Consider the following 18,900-nt stretch of genomic DNA (forward strand, 5'->3'; position numbering starts at 1 on the left):
TTATTATTGTATTTAATTCAGTAATATACAGTTCTAGGTTGGCCTGGTGGACTGTTTCCCCACAATTTAAGGCTTTGGTAGAGAGTGACGACAAGGGGGTCTCTTTCCACCAAAGTGAAGATTGTAGCTGAATTCAGGGCTGAGCCAGCCTTTTTTTCTGAGATGCATTTATCCAAAACCCTGGGAGAGTATCTGCAACAGTGCTTCAGAAAAGATGGGCTTTTTTTTACAGGTACACATAGCAGCCATTATATTCTAACAAAAAAAAAAGCAAATAACAAAATGCAAGACACAATAACAATAAAATAAATATACAAAGGCAGAAAAGAATGACCAGAGTTTTGGCAGTCTATGCCAAAACATTGGATTAGCTCCAGAAAGTTCCAAGACAAGGCTCCGCACAGGTGTTCACACACAGGCCACAGAGAAGCGTAAAACTTAAAAAAACCCCAAAACAACAACAAGGGAGAGGGCAAAAAAAATATGGGCAGGTGAGTTTAAGACTCAGCAAGTGGCAACTTTTGGATTACAGTGGTACGTCGCAAGACGAATGCCTCGCAAGACGGAAAACTTGCAAGAAGAAAGAGTTTTCCGTTTTTTGAGGTGCTTCGCCAGATGAATTTCCCTATGGGCTTGCTTCGCAAGAAGAAAGCCCATAGGGAAATCTCCAGGGACCTCTTTTAAAATGCTGGTGGTTGGGAGCAAAGACTTTCGCCCACCGCCGGCCTTCAGAAGAGGTCCAGCTGCCGACCCCGCTGTCCCGGGGGCTTTTAAAATGCTGGCGGTCGGCAGCAAAGCCCTCCTGTCCCCGGAGCTTGTGGGACGGGAGGTGGGGAGAAGGGCTTTTCTTCCCACCGCCAGCCTTCAGAACAGCCTTCTGAAGGCTGGCGGTGGGAAGAAAAGCCCTTGTCCCCCCCCCAGCCTTCAGAAGAGGTCGGGGGACAGACTGTCCCCGGACCTGGTCTGAAGGCGGTTTCCATAGGAACGCATTGATTGATTTTCAATGCATTCCTATGGGAAACCGTGCTTCGCAAGACAAAAAACTCGCAAGAAGAAAAAACTCGCGGAACGAATTAATTTCGTCTTGCGAGGCACCACTGTATTGGAGCAAGAAGTACTAATTCCTTCCTAGCAGGCATCTAGCACTACTGCACAAATGAAACTGTTGGATTTGGAAAAGGGTGGCTTGCTAGAGGCCATAATAAATAATGGCATAAGCATTAGCTCAGTAATTCTTACAATAACTCTGCAAAGTAGGTATTATCATCCTAGATGGAGTAAGTAGAGATTGAGAGAAAGTGGCTACTCAAGAGAGTTCTTGGCTGAGGCAAGATGCAAATTGTGGACTTCCTGAACGGTACAGTGGTACCTTGGGTTAAGTACTTAATTCGTTCTGGAGGTCCGTTCTTAACCTGAAGCACCACTTTAGTTAATGGGGCCTCCTGCTGCTGCTGTGCCGCTGGAGCACAATTTCTGTTCTCCTCCTGAAGCAAAGTTCTTGACCCAAGGTAATATTTCTGGGTTAGCAGAGTCTGTAACTTGAAGCGTATGTAACCTGAAGCGTATGTAACCCGAGGTACCTCTGTATATCAGAATCTTGGTCTACTACATAAGCCAGCTTTTAGGTTAAAAAGGTAAAGGGATGCCTGACCATTAGGTCCAGTCGTGACCGACTCTGGGGTTGTGGCGCTCATCTTGCTTTACTGGCTGAGGGAGCCGGCGTACAGCTTCCGGGTCATGTGGCCAGCATGACTAAGCCGCTTCTGGCGAACCAGAACAGCACATGGAAACGTCGTTTTCCTTCCCGCAGGAGCGGTACCTATTTATCTACGTGCACTTTGACGTGCTTTCGAACTGCTAGGTTGGCAGGAACAGGGACCGAGCGACAGGAGCTCACCCCGTCGCGGGGATTCGAACCACCGACCTTCTGATCGGCAAGTCCTAGGCTCTGTGATTTAACCCACAGCGCCACCCGCGTCCCTAGCTTTTAGATTATGCTACTGCAATACTTTCTCCCACTTTTATTGGGCTCACATAAAACATCCTCTTAAGGCTGCATCAATCAGTAACTAATTAGGAACTTGATGTGGAATTTTCCAGGGAAGGAGCTTACAGTTTACCTGAGCAAGAAGAACAATCTTTACTGCTGTGAAAGCTCGCAAAGGGCCTACGTGGGCTTTCAAACTAAGACGTATGCCTATGAAGAAGTGGCAAGAAAGTCATTATGGAGTGCACACTAGGAGAGCATAAGTGTGAGGGGAGGAAGCATATTTCTGAGAATAGATGGACAATATGGGTAGCTATTGGACAGGACTATTAGAAGCATCAAAACAGTGGGATATGCTTGTCTCTAAGGTCTAGGGCCAGTCCTACAAATATTGCTTACTCCTTATTTTGGAATACAGCCTCTTCAGAGAATAACAGAACAGATTGTGCTGCATTATTTCTATGATCTGCCTTTGCGAATTAGCCACAAATTTCGCACCACCATTCCAAATTAGACTTTGACTAGGTAATAATCCCGTAGACTCACAGCAACTACAACCATGCAAAACACACACAGCAAATAGCAACTCTGAGTCACATATGCAAGGATTTTTAAACTGCTATGCCAAGTACTGCTTGCAAACTGCTTGGGATTCACCAGTTACAATGAAGGGCCCTAACCATAGCAGGCCTTTAAGGAGTCTAAGTTCTCAGCTGAACAGTGAATTTAGAAAGCTGGATTTTATGGATACAGAACAGGTAAGGCTCGAGGAACAGAATTAGCATACTGCTAAAAGGTGCAAAGAAACTTATGAAGCTAGGTCAGCTTATTTGTCTGCATACCTCAGTGTTGTCTACTTAGAACGTCAGAGAGAAGTATTCTCCAGTCATATGTTACCTGATACTTTTAAACTAGAGATTCCAGGCATTGAAGCTGGGCCCTTCTACATTCAAAGCATGTGCTCTATTATTTGAAATACCTCAAAAAGGGAAGGTAGCAGCAAACTGCATCGCTGCTTTGTTTTCGATGGCTAGTAAAAGCATGGGGACGCGGGTGGCGCTGTGGGTAAAACCTCAGTGCCTAGGACTTGCTGATCGTAAGGTCGGCGGTTCGAATCCCCGCGACGGGGTGAGCTCCCGTCGTTCGGTCCCAGCTCCTGCCAACCTAGCAGTTCGAAAGCACCCCTAAGTGCAAGTAGATAAATAGGGACTGCTTTATAGCGGGAAGGTAAACGGCGTTTCCGTGTGCGGCGCTGGTGCTGGCTCGCCAGATGCAGCTTCGTCACGCTGGCCACGTGACCCGGAAGTGTCTTCGGACAGTGCCGGCTCCCGGCCTATAGAGTGAGATGAGCGCACAACCCTAGAGTCTGTCAAGACTGGCCCGTACGGGCAGGGGTACCTTTACCTTTACCTTAAAAGCATGGCTATTTAAAAAGGGCTTTGGCTGATTGTTTTTATGCTTTATCTTTTGATGTTTTCTTACTTTGCTTTCCCCCCCATGTTAATATTTTAATGGGGACTGTTATTTATTTCAATATTGTTGTCATATACGGATTTGTTATCCACCTTGAGTCTCATACTGTACATAAGTAAAATAAAACTATTCTTCAGAAGAGGAGCACAGAATGAATAAGAAACTGAAAACTGCGAAATATCTAAGAAAGAATACACTGCAAACACCGTTAAGGAAATACTATTGACTACTGTGAATTTTTTTATGGCAAATGACAATTTGATGAGATTGTGAAAGAAAATAAATAAATGAAAGATTCATTGCCCTGCACTTAGTTCAAAGAATACTGATGTTCATTCTATACAGTGCCTGAATATAGATTACCAGGTGCTAGCTCATCAAAATGTGCTAAGATGATGTTCACCTGGTAAGCCTTTTTCATATTTGTCCATAAGCAGTCTCCATCCACTTATTAAAGACAAGACAAGAAAACATTTGAGCTATTCCCTTCCTTCCCCTGAGTCCCATAAATGGATGGGAATGCAATACTCCAGCTAAAATACAGAACAGCTGAACAGAAGTCCAAACAGTTTTGCCAAATTATGCAGATCTCAAGGTGGTATATTATTGATGAAAATCTCACTGATAATTAACTAACTGAGGCTCTGCCAAAGAACTGCCCCACCGCCATACAAATCAAATCAAGACAATTAAAACTAGAGACAGTGCAAAACACCATGCGTATGTGGAGTTCAGAATACAAACCCCTCAAATAGCCCCATTTCAAGTTAGGACCAGGCTCTTTTGGGCTATGCTGATTCAAAATGGGATCTCCACTTCTTCATCCTTGCAGCTATAAAACTGTCCCCTGACAGCAAAGCCCACCAAAGGGGAGAGAGCCGTGCTTTGGGGGAAAGAGAATACAAATGGTGGGGTGAGCTCACCACCTCAGAGAGAACCCTCATCACCATCTGTTACCACCACACCTTGGGTGGGACTTTTGGGGAATAGGAGGCAACATTCCACCCACTTGTGCTCAAAAACCCCTCAAAAAATGTTTTGTCTTTTACCAAAATACCTGAAAACCCCACATATTTTTAGAGATGTCCTGGGGTGTGTGCACTGATACGTTACTGATTATAACCATGATAAGTAATCATGTTCCATATATTTACTACACTGTTGTTAATTCATAAAGAGTTTCAGGTGATACTTAATGTTAGTCATACTCAGAGCAGATCCACTGATTTAAGTGGTCTTTCCATGATCTACTCTTGAGTATGATGAACGTATCTCAGACCTCATATTTCACTAAGATAGAAACAGACTGGCGCTCCAAATAGTAATACTTTCCCAATAAAATGGTGATTTCTCCCAAAGGATGGCCCTCCTCATGTTTCTTCCCCCCCCCCATCAATCTAATGTACTGTTTGTGAAATTAAACATAACTGGTTCAAAAAACAATCATTTTCCATATTTCTTAAGTTCAGAGATTAGTGCCTGTCCTTACATATGCAAGTTCAGAGGGCTGAACTTGATTGTTGCTGGATACAGGGGCCGTGCTGCTGGTATCTTTAGACTTGCAGGAAACCCCACGGTTTAGAGAAGTACAAAAAATCTTGGAGGGGATTCCTATGGGAGAACTAACCCCCAAATCTCCAATGTGAACTGAGAGTGTTCAGTGGTCACAGGAGGGTAACAGATTATTGGCGCATGGGGATGCAAAACCAGGTGGGAGGGAAAAGAAAGAGAGTAGCCTGGAGGAAAATGTGGCTGATTGTGGGTTTCTAGGTATATGCTGGTTCTTGATTTTATTACTCATCACTGTGGTTTTAAAACTGATTTTATAACTATTATTGAGTGTGGCAATTTTTAAAAAATTGTATGGAATATGGTTTTTTTTGGGGGGGGGAGTTAATAGTAGCCTTGTAGGCCTGGATACAGTCCGATACGAAACGATAATCTTTATTCTCAGGCGGCTCGTCCTAGTCTTTATAACCCTGTACCTTCTTCCAGAAGGCAGAAGCTGATAGAGATCATTTCCAGGGTGCGCACTATCCTGCGCTATCTCTGCAGCTTTCTTATGGCACCTGGAAGCATAGATTTGATCCAAGGTGGAGAGAGCACACAAAATTATTCTCTCTGCAGTCTTTACAACCCTGGACAACATTGTTTTTTCCCTGACCGTGCAGCTCCCAAACCATAAGTTAATACACTCTCAACAGTACAATGGTAAAATGCCATCAACAGGTCCTTTGAGAGATTATTTTTCCAGAGGATTCTCAGAAAATATAATCTCTGCTGTGCTCTCTTCATCAGGTCTTTGCTGTTTTCTCCCCAGGTCCAAATGGCCAGATATAAATTAACAAATAAGGAACAATGAATAAGATATTCAAACTAATGAAGGAAAATATTTCAAGTGTCATCCTTTGCAAAATACTTTAAATAGCCTTCCTCAAAATATCTCACAGAATGCTTGGCAGGGGGAAAAACATTGGAAAGAAATTACATTAGCTAGAGAGTTAGAAAGGTTGCTTTATATGCAACTCAAGCAGTAAACCCCCAAACACATTCTCCAGGAAGCTAAATTTAAATGAAAGCTTTTGTACCTTTCTGAGCTAGGAAAAGTTTCAACTATTGGAAAGAAAAAGGAGAATGGTGCATCTACACACACACACACACACACACACACGTGTTTGTTACTCCTACGATGCACACTGAAGCAGCCAGCATGTACTCAATTAAAATTCTATTTAGCCCTGATGCCACTTCATACTGAACTAAACATTTTTCTGAGCAACACATAATTATCCATAATAGCTGGTGTATATAAAAAAATAAGAGAAAACAGAAGAGTATGGCACCTTCAAGACTAACAAATTGATTATGGCATGTGTTATTCTAAGATATATACATACACACAAACACATATGTCCAGAGTTTCAGGGTGGAGGGGGTTGTGCATAGAGAGGTCAGAAGAAAATGAAATGCAGGGGGGAAATAATAATGATGGCAATCAATTAAATTTTACAGGTCTGTTCCCCCCACCCCCGGTCCTTTCATACTAGTAACTGAGCATAGTTTTATCCTCACAAAGGTCCCGTGAAGGTGGTTAGATTGAGAAAGTGACTTTCTCATGCCCACCTAGGTGAATAGGATTCTTGGTTGTTTTCGGTGCCAAAGACTAACATGACCATTATTCGTCTGGAAATTCAAAAGATGTGAAAATTGTTCAGGCCACAATATAAACATCTGCTTGTTTTCAACCAATGTTGTCTGGAAAATGGGTAGAATGTCAGTGTCACCTCCTCTTTTGAAACGAATGGCTTCAGTATGGAGAACAAGAAGTTTCTGTATATGAGTAATTTGTGAGTGTATTTATTTATATAAGCCACATTTTTTCTCATTAAAAAGTGGCATCCAGCAAAAAGTTAAAAATACAATTAAACATAATCAATCAAATAAAACATATTACCAGAGGCAGCAGGATCTTAAAAGAATGGGCAGCCAGGAGTTACCAATCAGTCTCATTAATAAGAAGCAGAGGTTATACTGAATTATAAACACCAGAATTTTAATTAATAAATAAAGCCTAACTAGTGGTGTATGGAGCTACCCAATCTGGGAACTGACAACATATACAGGGTACAGAAAAGTGAAAAAAGATTGCTAAAGAAATTGCAATATGTATCTTTCCAAGGAATGATAGAAATATACCGTAAAGCTTCCTCTGAAGGAGTGTTTGAAGGAAACAGTTTCACCCCTAAATATGACATCTGTACATGGATGCAAGTTCTCCAAGCTGTGACTGTAAAACAACTTCCATTTGTTACAGGTGAGCCCCAAGCAAACTAGACTGAAACAGGAAGATGTTACCCATCAGGAGTCCTTGGCAGACCATGCCCCATCTCTCATGTTGCTTCTCATCACCTAGTTTGCTAAGGTGGACCTTATCATGATACAGAGTGGGAGCATCTGCACACTTCAAATGTGTTTTCTCAGGAATATTGTTTAGGGAGTGGCATAGTGGGCCTGGGGCCTGGGTCTTTTGCCATGGGACCTATATCTCATGCCTCTCTCCACGCCCTTTAATTTTATAAAAACTTTGTTTACAGGATGGCTGGGCATGCTGCAAAGCACCGTGCTGGGAGGACTCCAGACACCTTAACTTTTGTAGATGCAAAACTCTGTCATGGCCTGTGCCCCAAGTTTAAAGTAAAGGTAAAGGGACCCCTGACCATTAAGTCCAGTCGTGGCCAACTCTGGGGTTGCGGCGCTCATCTCGCTTTATTGGCCAAGGGAGCCGGCGTACAGCTTCCGGATCATGTGGCCAGCATGACTAAGCCGCTTCTGGCGAACCAGAGCAGTGCACGGAAACTCTGTTCACCTTCCTGCCGGAGTGGTACCTATTTATCTATTTGCACTTTGACGTGCTTTTGAACTGCTAGGGTGGCAGGAAGGGGGACCGAACAACGGGAGCTCACCCAGTCACGGGGATTCGAACTGCCGACCTTCTGATCGGCAAGTCCTAGGCTCTGTGGTTTAACTCACAGTGCCACCCGCGTCCCGTGCCCCAAGTTTACCGTATCTATTATTGCCCGTGTTTGCTGCAGACAAAGTTTTTACACCTGTATTTCCTTAAGCAGCCATAACAAAATGTGAACAGACATTCATCTTTAAAACACCAATGTTACATGTCTTTAAGAGCCCCAACCCCTCCCCACTCTTTTCACCCCACGCCAGCAACTTCAGGAGCATAGTGCTTCTGAATAAGGGAAAAGAAAAGGTACAGATTTATTCTTCCCAGATGCATTGGCTGATCCTGAATTTCTAAGCCTGGTATAGAGGCCACTCTGTGCTCCCACTCGCAGCCCAGATAGGCAACAGGCTGCTTCTAAGTCAGCTCGTTGCTCCCCAGCATTGCTAGATAAATGCCAAAGAATTGCAGTACAGAGAGGGGGGAAAGCTTTTAAAATTGTTCCCCAGCATTGCTAGATAAATGCCAAATAATTTTAGTACAGAGAGGGGGGAAAGCTTTTAAAATTGCTCCCCACCCAGCCCCCTAATTTATGCAGCTACATCCAGGCTTTTCTGACGCTGCTCAAAAATCTGGGCACTAACTTCCAAATGTGAAAGAGACCAAAAAAACACACTGAATATGTGTGTTTTTGTTAAACTGGTGCAAGTTCTGCAGCCATGTTAGCTCCAGCAAAATCATTTCTTTTTTTAGGCTGTGGGTAAACCAGCCAAGGCTCAGAAGGACTGGAGTATTGGGCGGGGGGGGGGGGCGGGGAGAAGAAGTGGCAGAGAGAATATGATGTTTTTGAGGTCCTTCGCTGGAGAAGGAAACAAGAACGCAGTCTCCGCCAATGAAAGGAGAAGAAGTACCACAGAGTGTAGGCAGGTTGCCAAGTGAGCTCGGCAGCGTGACGGAGCTGCATTGAGTTTCTTTAATGAAAGCCAGGAAAGAACACATTACACAGTGTTTCTTCAGAGAGCTAAGCTAGCCTCCAGTGATTGAAATCAATAAAAACAGTCGGCAAGGGGCCCAAGTGGGGGGAGAACCAAATCTACACTTCAGGACTCAGTTTGCTTTCCAGTTTCCCCCCTTCCTTCAGAAGTTAAACTTTGAAAAACTATATGCTACTCCTTGCAGGACTCTAAAGGTTTTTAAAAAATTATTTTTGGTCCAGGGGCTTGGCGAGTGGACAGCCGCTTTAAGCTTCCTTCCAACTCACCCCCTCCATTCTCTTTTACAGCGTGGGCAGCAATGAAAGGATTGTTTTGAACGTGAAACCTGCTGAGAAGGACACCTCCGGACAAGTGCCTGATCTTACGACTTGGGGTGGGGGTGGGGGGCAGAGAGGATGAAGCCTGTAACAGAAAAACGTGTGAAGAAATGAAAGAGGAAGTAAAACATGGAATTTTGTTCAGAAGAAAGCTCTCTGTCTGGATAGCATGTCAGCTGCTGTTGTGGTGAATTCTGAAGCTGCTGAAGAGACAGCCTTGAAGGGGGGTGATTCCACACTAAAGCAGAAAAACCTGAGAATTCATGGTCAGTTAAGAGTTCAGGATCAATCTCAGGTAAGTCTCTGAGCAGTTTTTAGCCTTTTGGTTGAAAATCTGAAATTAAAAAGACACTTATCTTCATGGTGACTTAAAAATGTTTTCAATGTGCCTTCCTGTTAACTCTTTAAAGGATATTTGAATGCAATGTATTTTAGCAATCTGAAATGAGACATTTTGAAAATTCTGCCAGGACACCAATCATCACAAAGAATGGCCAAATACACACAAAGACTGTGGAATTTCCTTTTTTATTCTTGTCATTGTGTTTTTGTGTAATCTGATTTATTGACCAGAGTCCGGCCATTACGTAACTCTACCCGCTCCCCAAAGGACTCTGTGTTCCATGCGTTTGGGAACCTGATTTGTTGTTTTCATTGTGAAACATCGGGGAGCCCATAGACTGAAAGAAAGAAAGCTGCATTTCTGCAGGTTTCTGTAATGATTTTCAAATGAAGTATGTATCCACTTGATGGGTTTTATAGAGAGCTACATGGAGCATGTAAGCAGTCTGCATGCTCCTTAAAACTAGAAATATTAAAGTATCTGTTGTTCCCTAAATAATTATGGCAGAATGTAACTGAATAATTTTATTTTCATGTGGAGAAGTTAAAAAGTGTGTAAGTGTGTGTGTGTGTGTGTGTGTGTGTGTGTGTGTGAGAGAGAGAGAGAGAGAGAGAGAGAGAGAGAGAGAGGGGGGGAAAGAGAGAGAGAAACTGTTGCTAAGAAATGTACAGGAGACTAGGGCAGCAAGTTCTGCTGCCAACACTCATGATTTTAATATGATGAGAAACTTGAAATCATGAAAACTTTATCTTGCTCCCCATAATGGTTGCAGAGAGAAGGGAAAACACTTGATACAAGTCAATAGTATCTTAGGCTGAAAACAAAGAAAGCAAGTGCATATCCTCCAACAATTCCCATATGGAAATAGGGACATGCTTCCAACACTCCTATTTCCATAGTAAGGATCATTAGCTAAGACCCCCCCTTTTCCACTGTTACACATTCCTGAAGGTTCTACTCTGCCTCATTTATTATTTTAAACAGCCTAACTGCCATTCATTTTAAAAGCCAAGGTCCTTGTTCTTTTGGCTAAAGATATGCTAGAAAAACATTATTGCCCTACATGATGTTATCAGTAGTTTAAAATACACCTCAGCAGCTGTAGTCTGTGAAATGATAGGCTGAGCACTACATGGTGTCATCCATGCAAGAGATTTAAGTTCTAGCCGCCCCAGAGAGGGAACTAAGGCCAGAATGATGACAACTCTAGAATCTCACACTATTGAAAAGACATATCAAGAACCTAAAAATAGAGAGAGTGATTTATCATCCCAGAAAACAGAACAGAGAGTATGTAAGTGGGGGAAATATTGTTTTAAAGCATTGATGATTTATAAATGAATTTCATATAAAGACCTCTAATTTGGACCTGGAATTCTGGTGTCTGTACAGCTCCCACCATTAAAAGAACTTCCCATTTGTGAACAGACTAGAAAACAGAACTACACAAATCCATGGCAAAAATAGAAAGAGGAAAATATCCAAACGCTAATGTAAAAGAAAGAGCATTGTTTTTAAAGGAAATGGTATGAAAAATGAGTAAAATGAGGCTTTTACAGCAATTTTGGGTATTTTTCTCCCAATTTCTTTATGATCAGATATACAAAATCCAGAACCATTCATTACTTCAAAAACTGTAAAACTGGTTGTCTGCAGGGACACAGTGAATTTTCCCTTCATCCTCTGAATGTTTACTTCACCTCAGTTTTTTTTCGTGTTGATAAGGTACACTTGTAATGTACTAATAAGTAAACTGACTTGATTAAAAACAAGTATCTGATTGAGTCTAAGAAAATATGGCAAGACTTGTGAAACTGACTACACCATATAGATATTGTAAATTGTCTTGTATATTAAACTCCATGTCACACATGGTCTATAGAGAAAATGACTTGCAACAGATCAGAAATTGACAACTCCTTGGCCAAGTATGGGCCACTTACAGATGCCATCTGCTCCTCCCATCGCCCACAACATAGGCAAAAAGTAGTAGATGGGCAGAATCTATAGTAAGGGGATTCAACAGCAAACCACCATGGATAGTAGAACCTTTGAGATTCCATAGTTGATGTTTTATTTTGAGGGGACAGACAGGCCATAATGACAGAGTCCATGCTTTGTATTAAGGTTCCCCAGGTCCTATCATCTCCAGGTAAGGCTGGAACTTGTCAGAAATCTCAAAGAGCTGTTGTCAGTCAGTGCAACCAACAGTGAGTTAGATGGACCAGAATATCAGCATATTCTGTTTCAGCAAACAACAATTTTTATGTTTCAGTGGGGGTGGGAGAAGGGACAAACAATTCAGGAATACTTTATGAGCAGAAAAGCTGCTATTAATCTGGTGCCAAATATAACCACAGTTAAAGCTGACCACGATACCCACAGGACTCCTATCTAATCGAGAGAACCTTGGTGAGTCTTAACCCAGTACACACCGTATCAACATAATTCTTATCTGTACTTAAGAATGGTGGATAGGGTACCAACTTTTGATTTCAAAAATTATGGAACCAGGGGAAGGTCAGAAGGTGGAGTCTCTTGGACGCAAGAGAGAGTAGAGCTAGTAGTAAAAGCTTTCCATTTGCTCCTGCCAAATACAGTGGACTGAGCCCATGTCTGCATTCTAGGGTGGGGTGAAAAAGCTGCATAGGGAAGCAGGTGTAAGAACAATCCCGACTCCCCAGCTGCCACTGAGAACTTGCCAAGTTGCTCTGCCACCACCCACCCTATCTGCCTCAGCTTAAAAATCTTATTTGGAGGCGGTGGAAAGAGAGCTATGGAATAAACAGACACATGTACTTTACAGGCTCACAGGCAGGGGTATGTTAAATGCTGAGCTGGTGCTGAGCTTGGACTGAGCTCAACAACATGGCACATACATTAGATACACACTTTAAGCCTGGGCATTGTGAAAATGCTGCTGCTTTTACTTGAAAAAGCAACTGACCAGAAGTAAAAAGAAAAACAGCTGTATTGCTCCCGCCCTCCCTACCCTGGCCAGTTTGGCAACCCTCTGATGGGTCCACTTATTATTTATCCTACGATCTGCACCAGCCTCAAGCATATTATATCTGGTTCAAAAGAAATATTCATAAATATGGTAGTTTGGCTAGGAACAAAACAAAACTTTTTTAAAATGGTGATTCAAAAGGTAGCTGGTAAAATGAAAGTCTAGTATAATGAAAAATGAATGCAACAAGTGTACAATGGCAAAACTTTGCATGTACCTTTCTTCTACTAGCTTTTTGTTTGCCTTTTGCCTGTCGCTGAAGGCTAAACTTATTTTGTCTAGTCATCCATCTTGACATACTGCCAAAAACTCAATGTTTTCTGGCTGCACAAAGTCCCTCTTGGGGTATGCATTGGCACCAGACTCTCAAGGTTCAGGTGATACGCCTCTTGCTTTCACCACAAGAACAGTGGAATATTTTCCAGTCACTGTCAAATTACATTAGCTAATCCACATTTTGCTTTATCTGAGAATGAAATTCACTCTAGGGCCAACCACAAGGCTTTATGAATCATCTATTTGAACAACCAGACTAATTTAAGAATAAGTCTGAAGATAGTAAGCCATTCAATATCCTTCAGTTGAGCACAATTTCCACAGATCCCTTGATACTATGCATTCACTCATATCAATCCCAAAATAGTACAGATACTTTGAACAAACAAACAGAAAACACTCTGTCAGACCATCTTTTTGGCTATAAATTTATCCAAGCCTACAGCCTCAAGCGTTCTCCACATTGAAATCCTTGGAATTTATTTGCGAGAAAACATGTTTAGATTCGGCTGCAAACCAGAAAAAAATCAACCCATTATGACACTACTGGCAAGTGGCTCATTCATCATAGTTCTTAGGCACCATACAGAAATAATGATAGACACGTTCAAGTTTGGAACAAAGTTTCATTGATAAGCAACACTACTATATTCCATTTTCCGGTCATACAACTAGTACCATACACACATGCCAACCTGTCACAATGTGAAGTTGCTAACCTGTATGCACCCTCTCTCTTTCAGTAGTGAGCTGGTATGGTCAGGTAGGAACTACAGTGGCACATCGGGTTAAGAACTTAATTAATTAAGCTAAGAACTTAATTCGTTCTGGAGGTCCTTTCTTAACCTGAAACTGTTCTTAACCTGAGGTACCACTTTAGCTAATGGGGCCTCCTGCTGCCGCCTCACGATTTCTGTTCTCATCTTGAAGCAAAGTTCTTAACTATTTCAGGGTTAGCGGAGTCTGTAACCTGAAGCATCTGTAACCCGAGGTACCACTGTACCAGCTTTAGTAGTGGCCCCGGAGCAGCACAACAAGCTAAAATCCTGAAATATAACTCTTATCTGTTGGAGTTAGGGGATCTTCTTATTCAAGCAATGAAAAGATTTAGCCTACATAACAGATTGTATTGGTAATCAAGGTCCAGTCTTCACAAATCACACTAGTGACCCTAAAAGGCTGTACAAAATGCAAAAGGTAGCATAACCTCTGCACAAATGGAGTTCTCACTGCCCAAGCATATAAAGAAGCGACACACAGAAAACCACTAACTCCAAGAACACAAAACATGGAGCCTTAAGCTAGCTTGTTGAGTGGCTTTGTGCACACTCACATGCAGACACACTTTATTCCTCAGCTTTCCATATTATTGAAGCTGCACAATTATATGTCATCCAATTGCTAGCAATGAAAAGTATTCCATTCCAACAACCTTTTCTTGCATTGAGAGAAGTCTGATATCAAATGTCAGGCGATAAAATGAGTTCAACCAGGGGGCATATGTTAAGCAGCTGTGACTTAGCTGCTTAACAGTTCAGATTCAACGCCAGTGCAGAAGCTCTGCTTTTCACATCTCCCTTCCTACACCTACACACTTGACCACATATGCAAGTGCATATAAAAAGAATCAGGCCAGTTTAGTTTTCATTTCTGGAACCACGGGAAATTATATGTTAAGGCTACACTGGCCCCATTTATCCTATTTGTTCACTTCAGATATATTTCAGTGACACACTAAATAATTAAGTTTGTTGTCAAAATGTAGTGTTTTCTCCTTTACATATTTTCTAATAAGGCAAACATAGGGAGCAGATGAGAATCTGCAAACTTCATTGAAAAAGAGATGAATTGTAACTATGGAAAAGAGTTATCCAAGTAAGTAAAGGCAACAAGTGAAAAAACAAGTCACTAGGAGGTGCAGGGCAGTGTTTTTAACTGCGGGGTACGCACACCCCTAAACATTTTGTGAATCTAAGTTTGGCCTCATTAAGGGGAAGTATTTCAATATGAGTAGGAAAATGAGAGTACTCCTAAACATTTTTTTAAGAAAAAGAGCACTGGTGAGGGGAGAATAATAGAGAGCGAGTAAAGGTGCTTGCCCAATGTGTCTAAGCAGGAATTAAGCTGACAAAGACACATTCAGCATACTTTCCTCTGAGAAGAATTGAGCAACCTACATCTGTGCACATCAAGCCTGAGACTTAAACCTGAATTAAATCTCTCCCTCTGTCTACATGTTGGCTTAGCCAGAGAAGGTGGCACCTCCCAATCTATGAAATATGGGAAGAATGGTATTTTTTTAGTTTTGATAAGGTCCCTCACCAAGCTTCTGTGGAGTTATATGTCCTGTTTACCATACATCCATTACTATCCTGGCTCATGACCAGGTTGTTTTTGAAATATTTTAATACTCTAGGCAGGCAATGAATTTATAATCCTCAAATACTTAGTCCTAATTTACCTTTGCAGCAACCAAGAGTAGCCTGAAAGTGCATGGTCAATGCCTGATGTAATCCTAAAAGGAAATTTTCTCATCTCCAGTTAATTTTCTAGTCCTCAGTCTGGCAATGCACCATAAAACCCATGGTTTGGCTCCTCCAGATATGAGCTGTAAAAATTTATCTGACAAGCCATGTGCCTGGGTTTGGACATGCTAAGCTAAGCTGTCAGGGAACTGCCATCGAAAGGGGGGAGGGGGGGCACAAAAATACAGGGAGCCTCCAACGTTGCCCAGAAGTAGCTCTTCATCAGGAAGTGGAGAAAGCCACGCCTCCAGTGAAGCAGAGGGGGAAAGGAGGGGCGAGGTGAGGGAAAGGCTCACAGATGCTACTGTGAGCCCAAGTGCTTTGCTTAGCCATGCTGGTCAGGAAACAAGCATGCTGCTTCCGTTGCCCAGTTTTCACAGACAGATGAAACGGAAGGAGGGTAGGCGGAGATTTGGGGTGTCTAAGTTCTTATGTTGGGGGAGAAACTGGAAGGGGCCGCTCCCGGAATCTGCAAGTGACTGAGACAGACATGAACTTTGGGTTTCTGCACTGTACATAGTTTGCACTAAATAAAACCTGTAAACGACAGGTCGAAGTCCTGGCTGTTTACTCGCGAGCAACCACCTGCAAACCAATCCATAAGCCAATCCATGGCTTAGCCCTGGGTAGTGCAGCAGGGGGAGGAGCTATGCCATGGTTTGCACAAAGCCAATGTTTGTCTTAGTATTATGTGCAAACCAGGTCATCGTATAAATTATACACAATATATATAAGTAATAACATTCAGTTTTTCTTAATGCAAGAAAATGCCACTACCCTGGCAGATTAAGATTTTAAATACACATAGCTCTGCACATAACTTGCATCAAGCACTGATCTGTTTACAGGAATAAGTGCATGAATAATCCTTGGTCAAATCTGAGGCTCTTGACTATTTCATTCAATGCTATTATGTGAAAATGTGAAAAGCAGCTTTGGTATTATCATTGGTTTGCTGTGGTAGGCTCAGTGTTGCGTTCCATGAACACACTCTAAAAAGCAAGTGATGAGGCAAAAATCAACTTAGGAACTGGATCTGCAACTTGTAATCAATTAAATAATAATAATTAAAAAACCACTTCCATTGCCCAGTTGGTCAGGCATTTTAATTTTTAATGTAAGTTCCACAAACTGCAGGTGATAGGCACCACATTAACAAAGGGATTCTACCTTCATTCTCAAATAGGAGGGGATGCTTCTTCCAAGAAGGTCCATATATGTCACAGCAGCATGCAAAACATCTGCAAACATGTGCCTCTTGTACTCTGGTTACATGTTTCATGTACAGTTATTCACTAGTTAACATATTTATACTCCACCTTTCCATTAAAAATGATCACAGCAATAATTAAAAATAAATTGTTTATTTACAGTGGTGCCTCGCAAGACGAAAAGAATCCGTTCTGCGAGTCTCTTCGTCTAGCGGTTTTTTCATCTTGCGAAGCAAGCCCATTGACGGATTAGTGGATTAGCGCTATTAGCGGCTTTTAGCGGCTTATCGGATAAGCGGCTTAGAAAAAGGGGGGGGAGGGGGGGGAAACCCGCAGGAACTCGCAAGACATTTTCGTCTTGTGAAGTAAGTCCATAGGAAATTCGTTTTGCGAAGCACCTCCAAAATGGAAAACTCTTTCGTCTAGCGAGTTTTCCGTCTTGCGAGGCATTCGTCTTGCGGGGCACCACTGTATATGCAACCACATGCAAAACATAAGACTTTAAAACAATGTGCTAAGTGCTCACACCACAACCAACCCTGGGAATCCTTCTTTACATAATTTACTTGGGCTGAAGGAGCTATTATTTCTCAGATCACAGTGTTTTTAGCATTCTTTAATTGTACAGACTTCCTGTTCAAAAAGACAAAACAAAATCAGGAAACAGAAGTGCCACCAGCCAAAAGATCATAAGGGGGCCTAACCTTGCTGGATGCAAATAAGGTATTTTTTGTGGTGTGAGATACTAGTTAATATCCTTTATGTTATAATGTGCCTATAAATCAAAACCTTCATCAACTCCCTGCCTTTTGCTCTTAATACTCACAAGATAAGAAAAAGGAAAGGAAGCTTTTGCTTTCGATTAGTTTGGAAACACAATGCTTAGTGTTTTCCTTCTAAATTTGTGAATACACTATTGCAAAATTTTGAGCCATGCACTGATTCCCTGCCTCCAGTCGTGTTTTGAAGCAAAATGTATGTAATTTGCCATTTTGTCCTAGGTTTGACAGTGCCCTGCAAATCAGGATTGGAAACAAGGGTCACACTAGGCAGCGAATAGATGTATGCAAGGCTGAATGACTCCAAGGCCTTAACTCCTTGTTCACAACCACCAGGCCATGGTTTGGAATTACATCTGAACCACTATGTTGTGTTGGAACAATTGCATCATCACTCAAATTGATATATTACTTAAATAGCATAGTCCATCTTATTCTCCCCTTCAACTTCAATCACATATGACATTGTAAATATCTGATGTATTAGGGATAATTAGATATTAAAGCTTTCCAATTCTATGAACAAGTTTCAATATTTATTTTTAAAATTACATGAAGAAATTAAATATGTTCTCTCTTTTATTTAACATTCTTTCTTTCTGTTCTGTACCCAGGAAGCAGATTGTGCTAGAGGGCAAATTTGAGTGATTTGCTACAGCACAGAACTCTAGGAATACTCAGCCCCATCCCACCCAAATCTCTCAAAACCATCTAAGCTAGAAGGCAGCAATTGGTATTAATAGGAAGCTGGGGGGTGAGGGGACTTCGCTTAAGTCCCTGTGCAGCCCATTTGCACTAATTTATTTATGTACTGGGCTGCCAATCATATCTTCCCAGAAACTCAACATTTCACAAGATTCTGAATATCACCTGGACTGTTTTGCTTTCACAGTCAAAAACAAAAAAACAATCAGTTTTGTAAGAAGCATGGAATTCTAGATTTTAAGTAACCTATTTGATTCAAGTATTCGGATGATGGGGGAGAAACCCCAATGAATCAGAATATTTACAGTTCAACACCTTAACCCCATACATTTGTATCTTAAAGAGAGCATGGATAAAGGAAAAATATTAAAATTTAGCAAAAGTCTTTGAGATGTTGTTAAACAATTCATGCAAAAAAATTGCAATACGTTCAACACAAAACAAGCAACTTCATTAAAAATATTCTTTGCCCTAAAATAGCTCTGAAATCACCGCAATTGCAATGCATTTTACATGTAAATCTAACATTAGACATATGAAACTTATTTCATCTAGGATTTGCAAATGAATGGAAATTGTAACCATCCTTGCACATTACCAAGGCATTTAAAACAATTACCACTCTTTTTGTAGTAAACTGATATTGCAATTTCATTAAACTCTTCTTGCATGAACTAGTAAACACTAAAATCATACAGAGCATGGCATAACATCTGGAAATGCCATTGTGGGGATTTGCTATTGACGTCAAAACTTTGTGGGCTCCATTTTTGTTATGGACGCAGTACACAAAAGTCCTGTATTACTACATATACCTCCTCTC

The 18,900-nt window shown here is 41.6% G+C and overlaps 2 protein-coding genes across 9 annotated transcripts in view; one reads left to right on the plus strand and one right to left on the minus strand.

Moving 5' to 3' along the window:
* Positions 1-18,900, minus strand: part of C14H7orf50 (chromosome 14 C7orf50 homolog) — a 145,430-nt gene that overhangs the window by 40,388 nt on the left and 86,142 nt on the right. The window lies entirely within an intron of this gene.
* GPR146 (G protein-coupled receptor 146) overlaps positions 8,775-18,900 on the plus strand; it is a 44,578-nt gene continuing 34,452 nt past the window's right edge. The window contains exons 1-2 of one of the 3 annotated variants that reach the window (XM_053364537.1): positions 8,776-9,105; positions 9,199-9,523. The gene's annotated coding sequence lies outside the window, so the exon portion shown is untranslated. Of the gene's footprint in view, positions 9,524-18,900 lie in introns of all 3 variants that reach the window. The other 2 variants (XM_053364539.1, XM_053364536.1) reach the window with 2 other exon arrangements.

The sequence above is a fragment of the Podarcis raffonei genome, chromosome 14, assembly GCF_027172205.1.
Source record: "Podarcis raffonei isolate rPodRaf1 chromosome 14, rPodRaf1.pri, whole genome shotgun sequence".
In the NCBI taxonomy this organism is placed as follows: Eukaryota; Metazoa; Chordata; class Lepidosauria; order Squamata; family Lacertidae; genus Podarcis; species Podarcis raffonei.